Raw genomic sequence first — 18,981 nt, 5'->3', positions numbered from 1 at the left:
GCGCTATGGGTGTGGCCGAATCGAGACAAATTTACATATAACGCTACTCCCACACACCCGCGTATATACATATGTATGTATGTATGTACATATGCTGGGGTGTCTGTATGTGTGCGCGTCAGGCATTTCTTACGAGCTCTTCCGCCTCCTCCCGCCAAACCGTGCACATGGAAATCAACAAACAAGGAAGTGGTGGGAATAAAATCGATAAGAGCGAACAGCGAAATTAAAATAAAAAAATAATAAGAAAAAACTGCGAAAAAGCTTATTTTAACCAAAATTCACTGGGTGGCATGCTGCTCCTGTGTGTGTATATGTAAATGTTGGCATGGGCATGTACTCAAATATGTACATATGTATATACATGAGTAAATATGTGTACATAGATATGTACATGTACATATGTATATGTACATAGACTCGGTGTGAATAAATGAAAATAAAAAAGAAAAGTTAAGTGTGCATGTACATGTACATACATACATACATGTATAAGATATATGTATGTACATAGATAAATTGAATTACCTGTCTTTTACAATCAATAATTACACTAGAACAAACATTCGCAAATATAAATATATATATGTACATATGTATATATGTACATACATATGTATGTATATAAATAGAATTAAGAAGGAGATGGTATAAATAATAAGGGAAAACAACGAGAAGTGAAAGAGGGCATAATGTGGATGTCGGTTCTGTTAAGGGGAAGTTGACTGATTCTAAAGTAAAATGAAAATGTGTGTAAGCAAAATAAGAAATCAGAGCGCAAAAGGAAATAAAAAACTAACTGTAACCGAAAGCAAAAAGGGAATAGTAAACAGTCGCGCGCGTAATTGTGCACATTATGCTTCTGAGTGCGGATTCAGCTTTTCACCCTCGCTGTCTCTGTCCCTTTCCAGCGATAGCTACAACGACAGTGGCAGCAACTGCTACGTCGACTGCGACTGCGACTGCGACTGCGACTGCGACTGCGACAGCGACTAGCTCTTTTGCACTGAGCAACAGCAACACCCACAATAAACTGAATCTGGGTGGTGGTAGGCTACGGTGGCATTGCTATAGAAGACGATGAAGGTGACGACGACGACCAACAAATGCAGAACGAAATCTATGTACGTATCTGCGAGTCAGAGAGAGAGAGAGAGAGGGAGAGAAAGCTGGCAGCACCAAGTATAAGTCTTCGAGGCGCAGTCAGCGCATTTTGTATAATAATTTATACATTATTTACATTATATTTATGGGTATTGCCGGGCTCTGCCGCTGTGCGCTGTTGTAAGGCGCTCGGCTCCAGGAGCACGACGCGCTCTCCCAATTGGGATGCCTAATTGTCTCCGGCTGCAAAAAGCAGTTGAGCCCTAGCCAACGTCGTTGCCATGGTGTGTGTCAGTTTGAGCAATTACAATACAATAATATAATAAACAAAATAATAATATTAAAGGGGTACGAGTTGCACAGACAAAATGGGAGCCTAAATCTGAGCCCTCTCTCTTTCTCTCTATCTCTATCTCTCTCTCTCTCTCTCTCTCTCTCTCTCTCTTTCGGTGCCGCATATGTATGTGTAAGAGAGCAGGATGAAAGAGCTTGGGGCTTGCAGTTATTATTAATGCGATATGGTTCTTGCAAAAATAAATGTGTGTATGTACATACATATGTACATATACAATATGTATATGGTCATCGCAAGAGAGTGAGTTGTGGGAACAGGGAGGGAAATCAGCCTGAGTGGGAGCCAAGGTGGTGAGGCACACTGTTGATTAAGTACATCTCGCTCTTTCATTTAGCACTGCAGAAATAATTACAAGTTCGCTCTCATAACACATAGCTCTCTCTCTTTGGCTCTCACTCACGGTTTACGCTCACGCTCTCTCACTCTGTCGGTCTCGCTCTCACCGTCTCTCTCTTTCGATGACTCTTTGTGTATAATCGTAAAGCGCTCGCCCTCAAATGGGCGTGAGCGAGATGGGTGCGCTCGGCTCAAACTTAGTGGCAATGATTGCGCTTTACTGCTCATTGCTTTTGTTTTGCGGATGCTGATGCGGCGGCTTCAGCTTCGTCAGCTTTTCTGTTTCACTCGCGCTCGTTTATGATGCTTTAAGGGGTCTCTCATTACCGCTCGTTACCGTAACCCTAAACTTGATATAAGTCAGAGAGATGGGGCTGACTGACTGCTGGCTGGCTGGGGAAGATGACACACCAGCCAGCCGCGCTGCATAAGGCGTGGCTCCGATTCCCACACTCAGACTGCTTGGCTGGGGGACTGATAATAAAACATGCCTACTGCAACGACGCGAGGCGAAGCAAGACGAGACTCGTCCCGACTCGGCGGTCGTGTTGTCAGCGGCTGTTGTTGTAATTATTTGCATTTAAATTTTTTGGTACAGTTGCAATTACATAGAGAGCACTGCAAAGCGTGCGCATACATATACATATACATATACATATGTATATGTATGTACATATGTATGTATGCGTGCGTGGGTCTGTACGCACATACCAATGAATGTGTTTTTCACACACTCGCGAATCAACTCCCGTCCATATTCGAGCGTGCGTGTGTGTTTACATAACGAATGTTGTGTTAGTATTTAAGCTTACTTTGCTTGCACGCCAATCCCACCACCCACTCGACCTCAGCGAAAATAAAAAACATTAGTCGTAAACATACATATATATATACATATATACATACAAACGTACCTAGGTACATATATGTATGTGTAATGTGCAGACGATTATTTGTGTGCTGTGTCTGTGCATCTGTATGTGAGTAAAACAGCATCGCACTGTGCGTAGAATATTCGCAGTGTTGCGAGTGTGGTTTCCTCATCGCATCTTTTGATTGGCTGTTTGTGCGCCAGCGCTTATCTGCAGAGTGCCTCTTCTTGCCGCCCACACCCCTCCTGCCCAAATGAGTCACAGCTGGTTTCGTTAATTAACATTTTCCATTTGCCAAGAAACAATCCGTACTTAATTGGCGCAGACAAATGGGCACACGATTCGTCCCGGCGCTGGGATCCACCCACCTGTAATTGTCCACATTAATATACATACATATGCACATACATGTGTATTTACATATATATGTATATATATGGCACATGAAAGAAACAGAAACCAGGGACCGCAAATAGGGGTTATGAATTTTCAAAAATTTACGCTCAAAAGAAGCCCCAAGAAAAGACGGGAAAACACATAGGATAAAAATGGATAAACGTTTTGTTTTTTCAATTTTTTGTAAAAAAAATTATTTATAAATAATATGATAAAAATAATTATATGATAAAAATAATTATATGATAAAAATAATTACTGGAATATTCGCAGTTTTGAGCGAAACGAAAACAGAAATAAAGTATCTCGTTCTGAGCGCAAGCGAACTAAGCCACACAAAACAGTTTCTGAGTCTTTTTTATTGTGTGAGTGAAAGACACTAATTGCAGACAACGAAAAAGAGTCAACAGTTATTTGCGAACTATGATATAAAAATATGATGTAGCTCCTTCGCTTAAAGAGATACATACATATGTATGTATATCAATTCAATTTATATAAGAGCTATGATTTGATTTTTATATAAAAATTGATCTGTAATAATTATTTTTGATTTGTATCATATAAATTATTTATAACAATTAAAAATATTTTTTTTTTGTGTCCCACAAAATAATTCTAATTTTTTAATTTGTGCTATACAATTTATAATTGTTACGGTCCCTGACAGTAACCGAAGCAAAGACAGAGGAACAGACAGAATCATAAATGAAATGTTTTAGAGTAAAAGTTAATAGCTAACCAAAATAAGTTTTATTCAAAATACATAAAATGTATACAATGCGAACTGTCTGCGAAATGAATGTGTAGGATAAATAATTACTCATATTAGCAGTAGAAACAGAATTATCTATAATACAAAATTAAATACATATATCAAAATTGAATATCATTAGATGCAGATAGAGGTGAGAAGAAAGACGATATAACGTAGAGCATACAACATGCAACATAGAAAATAGATCACACATGCAAACTGGGCAGAAATATTGCATATAGAGGAATCTAAGAGGAATCTAAGTATCTGAGAAGATAAACGAGAATGAAGATGACGAAGAGATCGAGATATCGATACAGAAGAGATAACAGCAAAATCGATTTGTACCTTTGCCTGTCGCTTGATCTCCTTAAATTAAGTGAAATGTTCTATGGGCATAAAGTGTAACTAAACTGAGTAAAAAAGGAGATAAAAATGATAAAACACATATGCATGCATATCTCTCTGTGTACAAGATTCGATTCACTCTCTAATAAAAAAGGTTTTGGACACACACAATTTGTTAGTTAATCGTAGCGGCAGAGGCAGAGGCAGAGGCAGAGGCAGAGGCAGAGGCAGAGGCAGAGGCACCGGCAACAGCGACACGCGCGTTTTGCTGGCCGGCGTCTCGTGACTGGGTCAGGTCAAGTCTTCGTTGTCGTATCGCATGTTTGACCACAGTTTGCTTGTTTTTTTTCGTATTACCGTATGTCTCTGTGTCTCTCTTTCTCTGAGTGTGAACGTGCTTTAGCACCTACTCCTCTTAGCAAGTGCTCACTCTTATCTTTACGGTCAATAAAGGCTTTTTTCCTGCCGAAATATTTTCTTTAAGGGTAGCAATTCATACACACACACACACCCCCCCACACACACACACGCTCACACACACACACACACACACACACACACACACACACACACACACACACACACACACACGGACGTGGCTCTGTGTGTGTGTGTGTGTATTTTTATCAGTTTGAATGGTGTGTGAAACAAGCGTCAGCTGTAGATTCATCTGTTCATTCAATTCCAGTTGCAGTGCTCGAAAAGAAGGAACAACAAGTTTTGCACCTCGCCAATTCGAATACTTAAATTAGCGGACAGGAAATACCCTGTAGTTGTTTAGGATAGCGTACAGGTTAGTTAGCGTAGTCTTGCGAACTCTCTCAGTGTCCCTTCCTTCAGCTAAACCATTCCTCTCGTAGTTTCACAGCTTCAGTTAAATTAATGAGACAATGACTCTAGTTGGTTCGAGAGTTGCCAGTGAATTGAGCTAAACCCAATTTACCTCTCTCTGTCTCTCTGTTGTGTGTGTGTGTGTGTGTGTGTGTGTATACGCTAGCCAATCGTAAGCAGCCTTCGCATTAATTAGTCGCCAGCTCTGCTCATTGCTTTCGGCTCTCTGCTTTGGCTTTGGCAGCCACCCTCAGTGCCTGTGTTGGGGTTTTAATTGGTAGTGGACGGCAGTTCCAGCAAGTGAGAGTGGGAGGAGGGGGAGGACTGACAAGTGAAGAGCGAAGAAAGGAAGGGCGCAATAAGGAGTTGTCGTTGCGGCTTTCCCATTGGCCCATTGACAATACGAATGACAACTGATAAGCCTCTCCATCCGTGTGGAAAGGAATGCTAGCTCTATACACATATGCATGTAGTACAACATATATGTATATATTGAGTAAATCTAATGAAATCGTCGCATTCCCGCGAAATGATCGTATGTCGAAAAATGTAACTTTACAGGAGAAGCATCTTTGAAATTTTGTTTTTGCAGGACATGGATTTTTTTCGGAAACTAGAGCGAATCGATTTCCCATATTTTGTAAGTATATGAGACAGACGTTTTCTTATCGTTCTGCATTACAATCGAAATTTCGCAAAACATCAACATACGATTATTTCGCGGAAATGCGGCGAAATATTCTAATGACGCACTACAAGTAGAAATACCAAAGTTTTTATACTCTGGACAAATTGCAAATGGGAAATCAGGGTATAATGGTTTTGTTAAAAGTATGTAACAGGCAGAAGGAGGCGTGGCAGACCCCACAAAGTATATATATTCTCGATTAGGACGACGAGCTGAGTCGATTTGGCCCTGTTCGTCTGTCTGTCCGTCCGTATGTATGAACACGTTGATCTCAGAAGATATAAGAGCTAGAGAATTTTTTTCCTAAGTCCGTGTATATCACGCGCATATACATCTGTATATATATACATATATTAAATATAATATATAATTTTATGTTTATTTAGATAAATTAAAGTTCCAAAACAAATTATACTGAGTTCACATAGAAATCATAGAAATTTCCTTCCCCTTAACAAAATTAGCATATATGCATGTGTCTGTGTGCAGCAGCAGCAGAAGTGTAAAGAGGAAGAGACCATAATAACTCGCCGATTTCATTATAATTTTTCCCCTAATTATGCTTCATAGCATTACCTCAAGAAAATTGCACTCACGGCGTAGAAATTTTTAATTTCAACAAATTTTTGGACAATTAATTCTCCGCTGTTGCTGCGTGATCACCGTTCCAAACACATATTTATGTGTAAATCTATATACATATACACATATATTGTGCCCGAGAATTGGAGCACCATGCTTTGTGGTGACGTGACAGACTCTATGTAGATACATGTACATATATCTATGTATGTAAATGTATATAAAATCTAAAATCTTTGGGCTTGTACAGGACATTTATATAGAAGCTATACGGGAGCATATATAGGATCGAATGCATGAATATAATAGATTTGATAAGCATGATATATATATGTATATGTACATATGTATGTATATATGTGTGTAATAATCTCTTTTAATTACGAGTGAAAAGACGTCTCGACAACATCCGCTGCGATTGGCGCTCTTATTGTTCGAGTTGCTTTCGGAGTCATCTTCGTTCAAAAATAAAGTTTCGAATCACCTGCAATCACACCTCTAGTGAAAGAAGAAGCAGAAGAAATTGAACACACACACATACTCAGACCAGACTGTGCAGCAAAAAACAAGTTTGGGTTAAGCCAGCGGTAAAGAGAAAGGGACAGAGAAAGAACGAGCGAGAATCAATGAAATGAGAAACAAAAGATAATTACTATTAGGATTTTCATATTATACCCATTGAAAATGGGAAATAATATAATTGCTTTGTGAAAAGTATGTAACAGGCAGAAGGAATCATCGCAGTCCCCATAAAGTATATATATTCTTGATCAGCACGACGAGCTGAGTCGATATAGCCCTGTCCGTCTGTCTGTCCGTCCGCCCGTCCGTCCGTCTGTCCGTATGAACGCCGAGATCTCAGAAGATATAAGAGCTAGATAGCTGAAATTTAGTGTGCATACTCGTGTATACCATACGCAGTACGAGTTTGCTTTATTTTTTCGATAACTCATCCGATAACTTTTTATCGAGAATAATCGAAAAATTGATTTTGTTTTTTGAGCCTCATTGGAATACTATTAGACAGGCGCGTATACAGGGGGGGGGGGGTTTCGGGGGTTCAAACAACCCCCGAAATAGTCGAAAATTCAACATCCACTCTAAAATTGAAGTCACTCCAGAGGATATTTTGAACGAAATGGCGAAAACAAGTCGGAAAATAGACATTCTTTAGTAGAAAAAGAAATTTGAAATAAAGGTAATCTATTATATTATTAAGTACGAATATGTGTATTTAATATTTGCTGAAACCCCCCCCCCCAAAAAAAAAAAAAAAATTCTGGCTACGCGCCTGGGGATATTCCAATCTTCCACTGGAAGGTGTATTGATCGCGCGACGTTCTATTTGCTCGTTCCACATTTGTCGCCACTATGCGAGTCAGTTAAACAAAAATCACTCTCCGTCTCTCGCTGTCTCTCCCATGTGTGTGTGTGTACGTGATTTGGTGTCCACTCCACTCGATTGGCGTCGTTTCGTGCATTTCAAAATAGTTCAACAGCTTTTATACGATACAAGAATTACATATGTCGTTTGCCACTTTTTGGGCATTGAACTTTTTATACCCTGAACCCATTGAAAATGGGAACCAGGGTATAATGGCTTTGTTAAAACGTATGTAACAGGCAAAATGAGGCGTGGCAGACCTTACAAAGTAAATATATTCTTGATCCGGGCGACGAGCTGAGTCGATTTGGCGATTGTAAAATATCGCGCGCATATCGAGTTTATCACTAAACAAGTAAGAAAGCTCTAGTCGAGAGAGCTCGACTACGAGATCCCCTGAACCCTACAAGCAACTGATATTTCAATAATAATTAGTACACACACACGCACTCATACATACAAATACACGCACACGCACACGCATACAAACAAACACACGTACACACATACACATACAAACAAACACACGCATACACACACACTCACATATATAGGCGATTGCGCTTGGGTTGCGCTGCAGTGTGGCAATATTTTGAGAACTTATTTGTTGAATAATTTAATTTCTAGACGTACGATCGTAATGAAACTTTCAGAACGTAATCATAATGTTTAAATGAATGTGTATACCGAAGCACAAGTCTCTAGTATTTCATATACGACTTTTTCAAAGATGAGGGAGAGGAGGTGGATTTAGGGGTGGGGGGTAAATTTTAACAAAACCCGAAATTGTATAAAATGCATCTTAATATACATTTTAAATTTGGAGACTCTAGCTTGAAAGATGTAGGAGATATAATTTTTTAATTGATCTTTGATAAGGGTTTTTTATCGATAAAAAAGTATCGGAATGAGTAATAATTAGTACACACACACGTCGTTTTTTAGTGATAAACTCGATATGCGCGCGATATATACGAACATTTTAAAAAAAGTTGAAGTCTCTAGCTCTTATATCTTCTGAGATCGACGCGTTCATACATACGGAGATACGGACGGACGGATAGGCTCAAAGCGACTCATCTCGTCGCCCTGATTCTTTTTAGGGTCTGCCACGCCTCCTTCTGCCTGTTACATGCATTTTAACAAAACCATTATACAGATATTGTACATTTTAACAAAACCATTATACCCTGATTTCCCATTTTTAGGCTCAGGGTATAATAAGAATCACAGCGCCGAAGCAGGCATACACGTAAAAGCTCAAACTATAGTCTATGTAGAGGCTCTATAAAATGAAGTCAACTTTGTTGAATAGTGCTACATATGCTTAAAGTCTTTTGTCAGGCCACAGTGCGAGTGTGCGAGTGCTATGTGCCACTATAACAGATTACTGCCTTTAACGCTCTCAACACTCGTCATACTGGTGCCTAAACTATTGAAGCATAGTGTAATTTGTATCTTAGTACACGACAGCGAGAAACACCTACGCCTACATACATGTTTGTGTATATAACATCCCATATAGGTAAGCATACATACCATACAGGTATATACAGACTCTGTCTAAATGTGTGTGCATTAATAAAACCAATTACGTGAACGCAATATTTAATTACTGCTCGATAAAAAAGGGCTCAAAAGGTTTCAAGAAATGAAGTGGCAATAAAGAGGCAAGACATCTCCACGATCTGGCAGATCGAAGATTGTATACCCTACTCACATAAAAACCTACCTACCTATATATATATATGAGAGCGTTAAAGGCAATAATCTGATATACTGGCATATAACACTCACACTCTCGTATAGATACGGTATTCCAGAATGTACCACTGTAGATTTCTTTAGGGTAGGGTATCCAACAATAGCAAAAGGCACCCAACAATAATATCGTATAATAAGGCATAATTAGAATGAAGCTTGTATGCAGTGTACCCTTGCTAGGGTTTCTACACATAATAGCACTGCCAAGAAAACTGGGTTCTGGCCAACACTTAAGACTCAACTGCGCTGTGGATTGCCGCGCAGTCAGTTGGCCGTGATTCAGGTTGGGGTAATCATATATGTCGGTCTCTCTCTCTAACTGTCTGGTCTAATTGAGTCTGTGCGAACAGTTCCTCAAATTTTGGCTGTCTGCTCCATTCGCTACCTAATTACAGATGAATTAGAGCCAGCTGACTTAATGCGGGGCCCCAGGTATTGCTGATTCCCGCTCACTTTCCTCAGATACTTTCAATTCTCGATATTCGACCTTAGATGCTCGATTCTCGCTTGTTGATTATACTCATTCACGAAATTAAAATGAGTATATTGGTTGGTGCAATGTTATTTCGGCGCTATTGAAACTAGAGGCTTGACACTCGGAACACATGCTCGTGTATATCTTCATAAAGTGTTAAAATTTTCCAGATCCGCATACTAGGGGCGTGCTAAATCGGTAAATGCATTTTCCGATTTACCAGCTCATATTAGTTGAAGAGCTAGAAAGCTGAAGTTTTGAATGTAGATCTGCATCGACCACCAAAGATCATGAGCTATGGCGGACTTATGCACTAATGTTATGACTCTATACAGATTAATGAAAAATTACATGTCTACACCCACTAGGAGTTAGGCAAATCTGACCTGAAGAATTAGTGATTTTTACAAATTTTGCTATATTTTGGGCAATATTATGCTAGGGACCTGAAATATATATATATATATATATATATATACTGAATTTTCTACAGTATTCGAGGTAAAGTTAGCTACCAAATTGCTGATGGGACGAGTATGAGTATTCCGCAGTCGGTAACGTCCGACTGTAACGCTCTTACTTGTTATCCCATTTAAAATGGGAAATCAGGGTATAATGTTTTTGTGAAAAAGTATGTAACAGGCAGAAGGAATCATCGCACACCCCATAATGTATATATATTCTTGGTCAGCACGACGAGCTGAGTCGATATAGCCCTGTCCGTCTGTCCGTCCCCCCGTCCGTCCGTCTGTCCGTATGAACACCGAGATCTCAGAAGATATAAGAGCTAGAGAGATGAAATTTTGTGTGCACACTCGTGTATACCATACGCAGTACGAGTTTGCTTTGTTTTTTCGATAACTCATCCGATAACTTTCGTATCGAGAATAATCGAAAAATTGATCTTGTTTTTTTTTGAGCCTCATTGGAATACTATTAGACGTGGAGACTTCATATTTACTTTGTATATACATATGATGAATACAAGCATTTTGTAATCAACAGATTTTGTATACCACGCCCCCTTCGCCCTAAATTTGTAAACCATTTCCAAGTACTAGAGACTTGTGCTTTGGAATGTACACACATTTTGACCATATGAAAATTTCATTAAAATTGTATGTCTACAAAACAAGTTATTCATAAAACAAATACTCTATTGCCCACACTGCAGCGCTCCCCAAGCGCAGTCGCTGCTTACTGTGCAGTTAGCAGAGCACGGGCGCGTGAGTAGTGTTGCCAGGTTTTGAGACATAAAAATAGCAAAATCGGCTTTAAACAAGAAAGAAAGCTCTAGTCGAGACTGCTCGACTACGAGATCCCCTGAACCCTACAAGCAACTTATATTCAATAATAATTAGCAAACACACACGCACACACACACACACGCATACATACAAACTCACGCGCACACACACACTCACATATATAGGCGATTGCGCTTGGGTTGCGCTGCAGTGTGGCAATATTTTGAGAACTTATTTGTTGAATAATTTAATTTCTAGACGTACGATCGTAATGAAACTTTCAGAACGTAATCATAATGTTAAAATGTATGTGTATACCGAAGCACAAGTCTCTAGTATTTGATATACGACTTTTACAAAGATGAGGGTGAGGGGGTGGATTTAGGGGTGGGGGGTAAATTTTAACAAAAACCGAAATTGTATGACATGCGTCTTAATATACATTTTCAATTTGGAGACTCTAGCTTGAAAGATGTAGGAGATATAATTTTTTAAGTGATCTTCGATAAGGTTTTTTATCGATAAAAAAATATCGGAATGAGTTATCGTTTTTTAGTGATAAACTCGATCTGCGCGTGATATATACGGACATTTTAAAAAAAGTTGAAGTCTCTAGCTCTTATATCTTCTGAGATCGACGCGTTCATACATACGGACGGACGGACGGACGGACGGACGGACGGACGGACGGACGGACAGACAGACGGACAGGGCCAAATCGACTCAGCTTGTCGCCCCGATCAAGAATATATATATCTTGTGGGGTCTGCCACGCCTCCTTCTGCCTGTTACATACTTTTAACAAAACCATTATACCCTGATTTCCCATTTTCAATGGGTTCAGGGTATAAAAATAACTGAAAATAGCTTAAAACATTTCAAAGAAGTAAGAAGACTCTAGTCGAGACTGCTCGACTAGGAGATACCCTGAACCCTCCAAGCTGATATGCTTATCATTCTGCACTTCTTTTATGCACGCACACATACATACACATGCATCCACCCTCACGCACCCGCGCTCTGTATATATCTCTCTGGCTATATCGACTCAGCTCGTCGTGCTGATCAAGAATATATGTATATACTTTATGGGGTCTGCGATGATTCCTTCTGCCTGTTACATACTTTTACACAAAAACATTATACCCTGATTTCCCATTTTCAATGGGTTCAGGGTATAACAAGTAAGAAGACTCTAGTCGAGACTGCTCGACTAGGAGATACCCTGAACCCTCCAAGCTGATATTCTTATCATTCTGCACTTCTTTTATGCACGCACACATACATACACATGCATCCACCCTCACGCGCCTGCGCTCTGCTAACTGCGCAGTAAGCAGCGACTGCGCTTGGGCTGCGCTGCAGTGTGGGCCATAGTATGAGAATTTATTTGATGAATAACTTTTTTTGTAGACATGCAATCTTAATGAAATTTTCAGAGCGTAATCATATGGTCAAAATGTGTGTACATTCTAAAGCACAAGTCTCTAGTACTTGAAATACGTTTTTTGCAAATTGGGGGCGAAGGGGGCGTCGTATCCAAAATCTGTTGATTATAAAATGTTTGTATTCATCATATATATATACACAGTAAATCTGAAGTCTCTATGTCTAATAGTATTCCAATGAGGCTCAAAAAACAAAATGAATTTTTCGATTATTCTCGATAAAAAAGTTATCGGATGAGTTATCGAAAAAATAAAGCAAACTCGTACTGCGTATGGTATACACGAGTATGCACAAAAAATTTCAGCTCTCTAGCTCTTATATCTTCTGAGATCTCGGCGTTCATACGGACGGACGGACGGACAGACGGACGGACGGACGGACGGACGGACAGACGGACAGGGCTATATCGACTCAGCTCGTCGTGCTGATCAAGAATATATATACTTTATGGGGTCTGCGATGATTCCTTCTGCCTGTTACATACTTTTACACAAAAACATTATACCCTGATTTCCCATTTTCAATGGGTTCAGGGTATAAAAAGCTTACAAAATAGCTGAATTCTCTTTTTGCATTTTAATGTTATGTAATTTGGCAAAAACACTGAATTAGTATATATAATATGCCCGTGTGTTGTTCAACTCGTCCTTTCTTATACAATCTTTAAAATCTGTGATTTTTGTGCGCGAATCATGAAATTTTTGGTTATAGATTTTCTCCATTTTTTAATCAATCGCAATCGATGTAAATGGTGTAAATGAACCACTAGTGATGATCTATGTAAGTATATGTATACGATAAAGTAGTGGTGGTAGAATCGCACAGATCATTGAGTAAAGCTTGGGACTTGAAAATTTTGTTCTTTAAGTACTAAAATAAATAGCTAGATTTATAGGTAATAGCATTTTCAAAATTTATATAGCATTTAGGATTTTGAAATAGCTAGAAATGCTATTTAATAGCTAATCTGGCAACACTGCGCGTGAGGGTGGATGCATATGTGTGTATGTGTGCGTGCATAAAAGAAGTGCAGAATGATAAGAATATCAGCTTGGAGGGTTCATGGTATCTTCTAGTCGAGCAGTCACGACTAGAGCCTTCTTACTTGTTTTAAACTGATCGAGGTCATCTTTTTCTTTCAGTGCATACAATGTTGTGATGGGGTGAATCATCATCGCCTAATTTAATTGGTAAGTTTATAGAAGCGTCTCACTATAATATACTCAGTTCAGATCATATCTTTTGCAATTAATAATATTAAGCATCTCATACTGAGGCATCTTATCTAAGATCGACGCACTCATACATATTAACAGACGGACGGACAGCCGGGCGGGGCTATATCGACTCAGCTCGTCGTGCTGATCAAGAATATATATACTTTATGGGGTCTGCGATGATTCCTTCTGCCCATTACATACTTTTACACAAAACCATTTATCCAGGATTTCCCATTTTCAATGGGTACAGGGTATAAAAAATGTTCGTATATATAGCCCGCATGTCGAGTTTATCTCCAATAATTGATAGCTCATCCTTTTACTTTGTAATCGATTAAAAACCTTATCGTAAATCAGTTATAAAATTATATCTCCTACATATTTATAGCTAGAGTCTCCAAAAAAATTAAATATATGTATATTTAAATGCATACTATCTAGATTTTTGTTAAAATTTACTCTCATATCTATTTTGTCACATTAACGAACTCTATCTTTGACAACACACACAACGGCTCGTAATAGCATACAAATAAATATACACAAGCGCATATGTATCTAAAATCTCCGGAAAGTGTACCTATATTTGAGGAATCGAATGAGTGGGGTATAATAATCTTTATCCAATTATGAAATTGGATGTCTGTGTGGACAAACCTGAGTAGAACTAGATGTCGACTTACATCTGTGTTTGTATCTGCATCTGTCACTGTATTTTTATCTATATGTGTGTGAACGGTATTTTTGCAAACCACAAGCAAGTCTTCCAAATTGCTTTCAAAGAACTGCATGCTTATCAAACTTCTAAAACGTAATATTGACAATATTATCTAGTATATAAAATTAATTTTGCAAATTTTGACGAAAAAATGGGGTTGACAGCCGAAATCTAAAACCTACGAAGTTTCTGAATTCATTACACGCAAGTCAAGATTAAGGAACGGAAAACAATATGATGCAATATGTTCAGGTTCAGTATAAAGACTATAGAGCTGCCATCGAACTACCCGTTCTATATTCCACCCGTTGTACATAACCACAGTTATAGGATCGATCGGTAGAGGCTCTTCATATCAAGAACCAATATACCCTTTTGAAACAATGCTCAGTGATTAATATAAATAGAGTTTCAACATCCGCTTTGCGTATGTAGGACTTGCCCTCGCTAACTGCTAACGAAATCATACCTCAGCCTCAGCAGACGAACCTGGCCTATTGTTGTCATTGTTGCCATATTCTATATTCATACCCCTGTTAAGAGAGATGCTTTGGTGACTTCGGCATTGCTTCTCTCTCTCACTCCCTATCCCTGGCCTTTGGCTCTATGTCTATTATCTTTTTTGGTTTGGCCAGTTTAACTTCCCCCCTACCCCTACCCACCATCGCTGCGCCCCCTCCACAGAGCCAGACTCATCGTGAATAGCATTGTGCAGCACCCGTTTCTCAGAACAGGAGGCAAAAGAAAACAATTCCTTCAATACAATGTACACACATACTACATGTGTATGCGCATATATGTATGTATGCATGGGTGCCAGTCTGTGTATGTGGGTATTTCTTGCTTCTTCATTTTCTCTTTTCTTTTCTTTTTTTTCATTTGGTTTTGTTTTTGTCCTTTCTACATTGTGCCCATACATACATACATATGTGCATAAATATGTACGCACGTATGTATATTTACAGTGCATTAATTCGTTTTATTATTACTTTTTACTCGTACTCTTTCTACTTATCCTCGTCTCTTCCTTTTCCTATTTTGTAAATCCTCATTTTGTGTGCAGCTCGCTTATGAATTTGTGGATTCAAATCTTCGTCTCCCTTGGCATTTCTTGTTGCTGTTGTTCTTACGCTTATTGTTGTTATTCTTTTCTGTTTTCTGCAGCGTCTTAAGTCTCAAGAATAGGGACGTCGCGACATCTGCGTGTGTGTGTGTTTGTGTGTACATTGAATCTGGCACTCGCTATTCATTGCAAATAAAGGGCGATTGTGACAGCGCGCAAGTTATGTGTATGCACATATACACATACATACATACATATGTATGTAAGTGTATGCAAAAGTATTTATGTATGTATGTATGACTAGCAATTTTGTATATGTAGATATGTGCATATAAATATGTAAGTATGTGTTCATAGATTAGCTTATGCTATAATCAATCGTATCAAGTAGACTTATTTTCACTTTTCACTCTTCGCCCTCTTCATTATACGAACTTATGTAAGCACACACACACACTTATGACTCTATGTATGTATGTATGTGCTCACAGCTGTGTATACATCATACATATGTATGTATGTATTAATAATTGATGATGAACGTGCTGCCGGATATCAAGGCAAGCAAAGCTCCTAACGGAGCCTATTGCTGCTCTATACCTGTTACAGTTTATCTTAGATTAATACATGCATATATGTATATACATACATACATATGTATGTATGTACTTACATAGTTATATAATGTCTAAAATATAGAATATGATAATACAACCTGAGTCGGTTGTTTACCCGCAGATTATCTTTAATATACAGGGTATCATTCAGTTAGTCAGTTGTTTAAACACAGCTATACGTATGATTATGTCTATTTCTATTCACATATTATCTCTAATACACAGGGTATCATTCAGTCAAGCAGTTGTTTAAACTTAAACATATGTTACGCATAATTATCTGCACATATACAAACTTCGTCCGAGTCCTTTACAAAAACATGCTCACGAACACATGCACAAACACACGTACATACCCATATTGTACCTATGGACATACATATATGTCCATATGTATATGTAGGCGTGTGTGTATATGTGCCAAGGGTGCTTTCAGAGCGCGGCAAAGGGCAAAAGCCGAAACAATGGCCTCACACTTTTTGTGATGTCGGCTTGGGCCGAGGGTATCCTTGGTAGGTGCGGCCCCGTACCGTGACCTCTTTGTAAGCACATGTTGTTTCTTTCACTTTTTTTCCCTCTCTCTCTCTCTCTTTTTCTCTGTACGTGTGTGTGTGTGTGTGTGTGTGTGTGTGTGTGTGTGTGTGTGTGTGTGTGTGTGTGTGTGTGTGTGTGTGTGTGTGTGTGTGTGTGTGTGTGTGTGTGTGTGTGTGTGTGTGTGTGTGTGTGTGTGTGTGCGCGGGACAATAACTCATTAACATATTCATGCGATGGCAATTCGATTCGCGACAATTTTAATGAGCATAAAGCGAGGAGGCTAAAATAAATGATATTTATTGTTATTGTTTGCCCAAATTGGCATTCGACTTTGGTCGAAACAGTTCATCACAGCCTTAGACAGGGATTGGGGCTTCCTTTTTCTTAGCTGTCCTCATAGCCCGTATCGATCCATTGATCTTACCGAAATGAATGATTTCGAAGAGCTTTTGTCCAAGCGAAGAGGAGGACGCGGCAAAAAACAACAAACACGAACCAGAAACTGCAACAACAACAAAACCAAAAAACATAAAACAAAAATGAGCGCCTCTGAAACATGTATATGTACATATATTTGTATGAGTGTACGTACATATGTCTGTATATTGACTGTATTTATGCATAAAAACTACTACAGCCATAAAATGGTGAAAACAATGCATGTTTTCGATTGCCCCTCGTCTCCTGGCGGCGGCAAAAGCGAACAGCAAGTGACACTTTTGTTTTATATTCGCAACTTTTTATGCTGAATCGGAGAACAAAGGAGATTTCTCAGTAAAAACCTTCACGTACACACACATACACAGCATAAAGAGATTTGTATTGTACTCTGAGGTACTAAGCTCCCTTAGCAGGGTGCAAGCACTTATAAACATTCAGGTATATACATACATGTGCACATATGTACATACATACATATATATGTATTTTCTCAAACTCGTCTGGTTAAATATATCGATAAATTAGCATTTCAAGTGGACAAGTGGAGAAGAGCAGGAGATTCGAATATGAATTAGATCACTAAGTGCGTGGAGACGAAGTTACCACAATATTGTGTAGAGTAGAGTAGAGTTTGTAAAAATCGCAAATTATTGGTACATCGATATTTTAAAACTTGATATTTTTTTAGCTTAAAATATCATCCACACGATATTTTAAAAATATATGACAGCCCTAGTAGCTACCCATATTTTGTGGCGGGAAGTATTGGGACGTCTGAATTCCGTATTTGTTTGCAGTCCGACAAGCAATGAGCTCATAGGACATACATATGTATGTGCATAGACCCAAAACGAATGCCTCCATGCGCACAATCCAATCTGCACTCAACTCGCAGAAATGAAGAGTTCAGTGCCTTCTTTTGGCTGCATAAGAAAATAAAGCCAAGTCAAGGTTCTCTCCTCAGCGCCGCACGCCCTCTCTTCTGCCACTCCCCTCAGACCTCTTCTCTTGCCCTTGACGCTTTTGCCTGTTTACAACTGAATCTTCGGTAAGAGTAGGGATCTCCGCATGTGTGTGTGCGTGTGTCGACTCTCTCTCCCTCTCTCTCTGTCTCTCCCTCTCTGTGTGTGTCTGTGTGTGGGTTCCACGTGCCTTGTTGTTGTACGTCTTTATTTCTGTGGAGTTGTTATCTGTTTTCATATTCCTCAACTGGTTTATATTGTTCGCTCGTCTTGCTTGTGCACTACACCCACACACAAATTCCGTGATATATCAGCCACCACCATCGAGTGGCATGCCGCTTTGACGTTGCCTCCGCGCCGCTGACCCCGGGTTGGTGTTGGCTCGCACTCGTATTTTGGTCGGTTTCTCCGGCTGTCGCTGTGTCTGTTATTCCGTCTCCGTCCCTGCCTCTGCATCTACCTCTACATCTGCCTCTGTCTGTGGCTGTGGCTGGTATGCAAAAATTAAAAAGACAACCGATCCACCTCACCTCCAGTTCTATTCACTGTATTTCTTCGCTGGGCTCATCGCACTCAGTTTTGGTTTGGCTGTGCGGCACTCTCCCTAATCCGCTCACTCATGGCATTCCTCAGCTCTGTCCAGCTACCCACCTCACACCCTCCGCACCTAGCAGTTTGAAATCCAAAGGTGGATATGCGCGAGTCTTCATTACATCTTCGGTCGTCATAATTTTTCTCTTTCTTGTTATTATTTTGACGCCAATGCTGTGCATATGCCTCCTCTACCACCCCAACCATCTCTATCACCCCTAATACCTCTATCTTTACCACGTTTGCT

At 39.3% G+C, this 18,981-nt stretch overlaps 2 protein-coding genes across 8 annotated transcripts in view; both read left to right on the top strand.

Annotated features, from left to right (window-relative positions):
* The window catches only part of sv (paired box protein shaven), a 178,661-nt gene that overhangs the window by 116,044 nt on the left and 43,636 nt on the right, over positions 1 to 18,981 (top strand). The gene's annotated exons all lie outside the window — the stretch shown is intronic.
* zfh2 (Zn finger homeodomain 2) overlaps positions 1 to 18,981 on the top strand; it is a 49,028-nt gene that overhangs the window by 5,469 nt on the left and 24,578 nt on the right. For 6 of the 7 annotated variants that reach the window (XM_089262782.1, XM_089262783.1, XM_089262778.1 and 3 more), the window contains one exon: positions 13,731 to 13,778. The exons of the other annotated variant lie outside the window; for it this stretch is intronic. The gene's annotated coding sequence lies outside the window, so the exon portion shown is untranslated. The remainder of the gene's footprint in view (positions 1 to 13,730; positions 13,779 to 18,981) is intronic. 7 annotated transcript variants of the gene reach the window in all.

The sequence above is a fragment of the Drosophila navojoa genome, chromosome 6 (genome assembly GCF_054131105.1).
Source record: "Drosophila navojoa isolate 15081-1374.11 chromosome 6, UAZ_NAV_1.0, whole genome shotgun sequence".
NCBI lineage: Eukaryota > Metazoa > Arthropoda > Insecta > Diptera > Drosophilidae > Drosophila > Drosophila navojoa.
The sequence above is the reverse complement of the archived record's forward strand: the minus strand, read 5'-3'. Positions and strand labels throughout refer to the sequence as shown.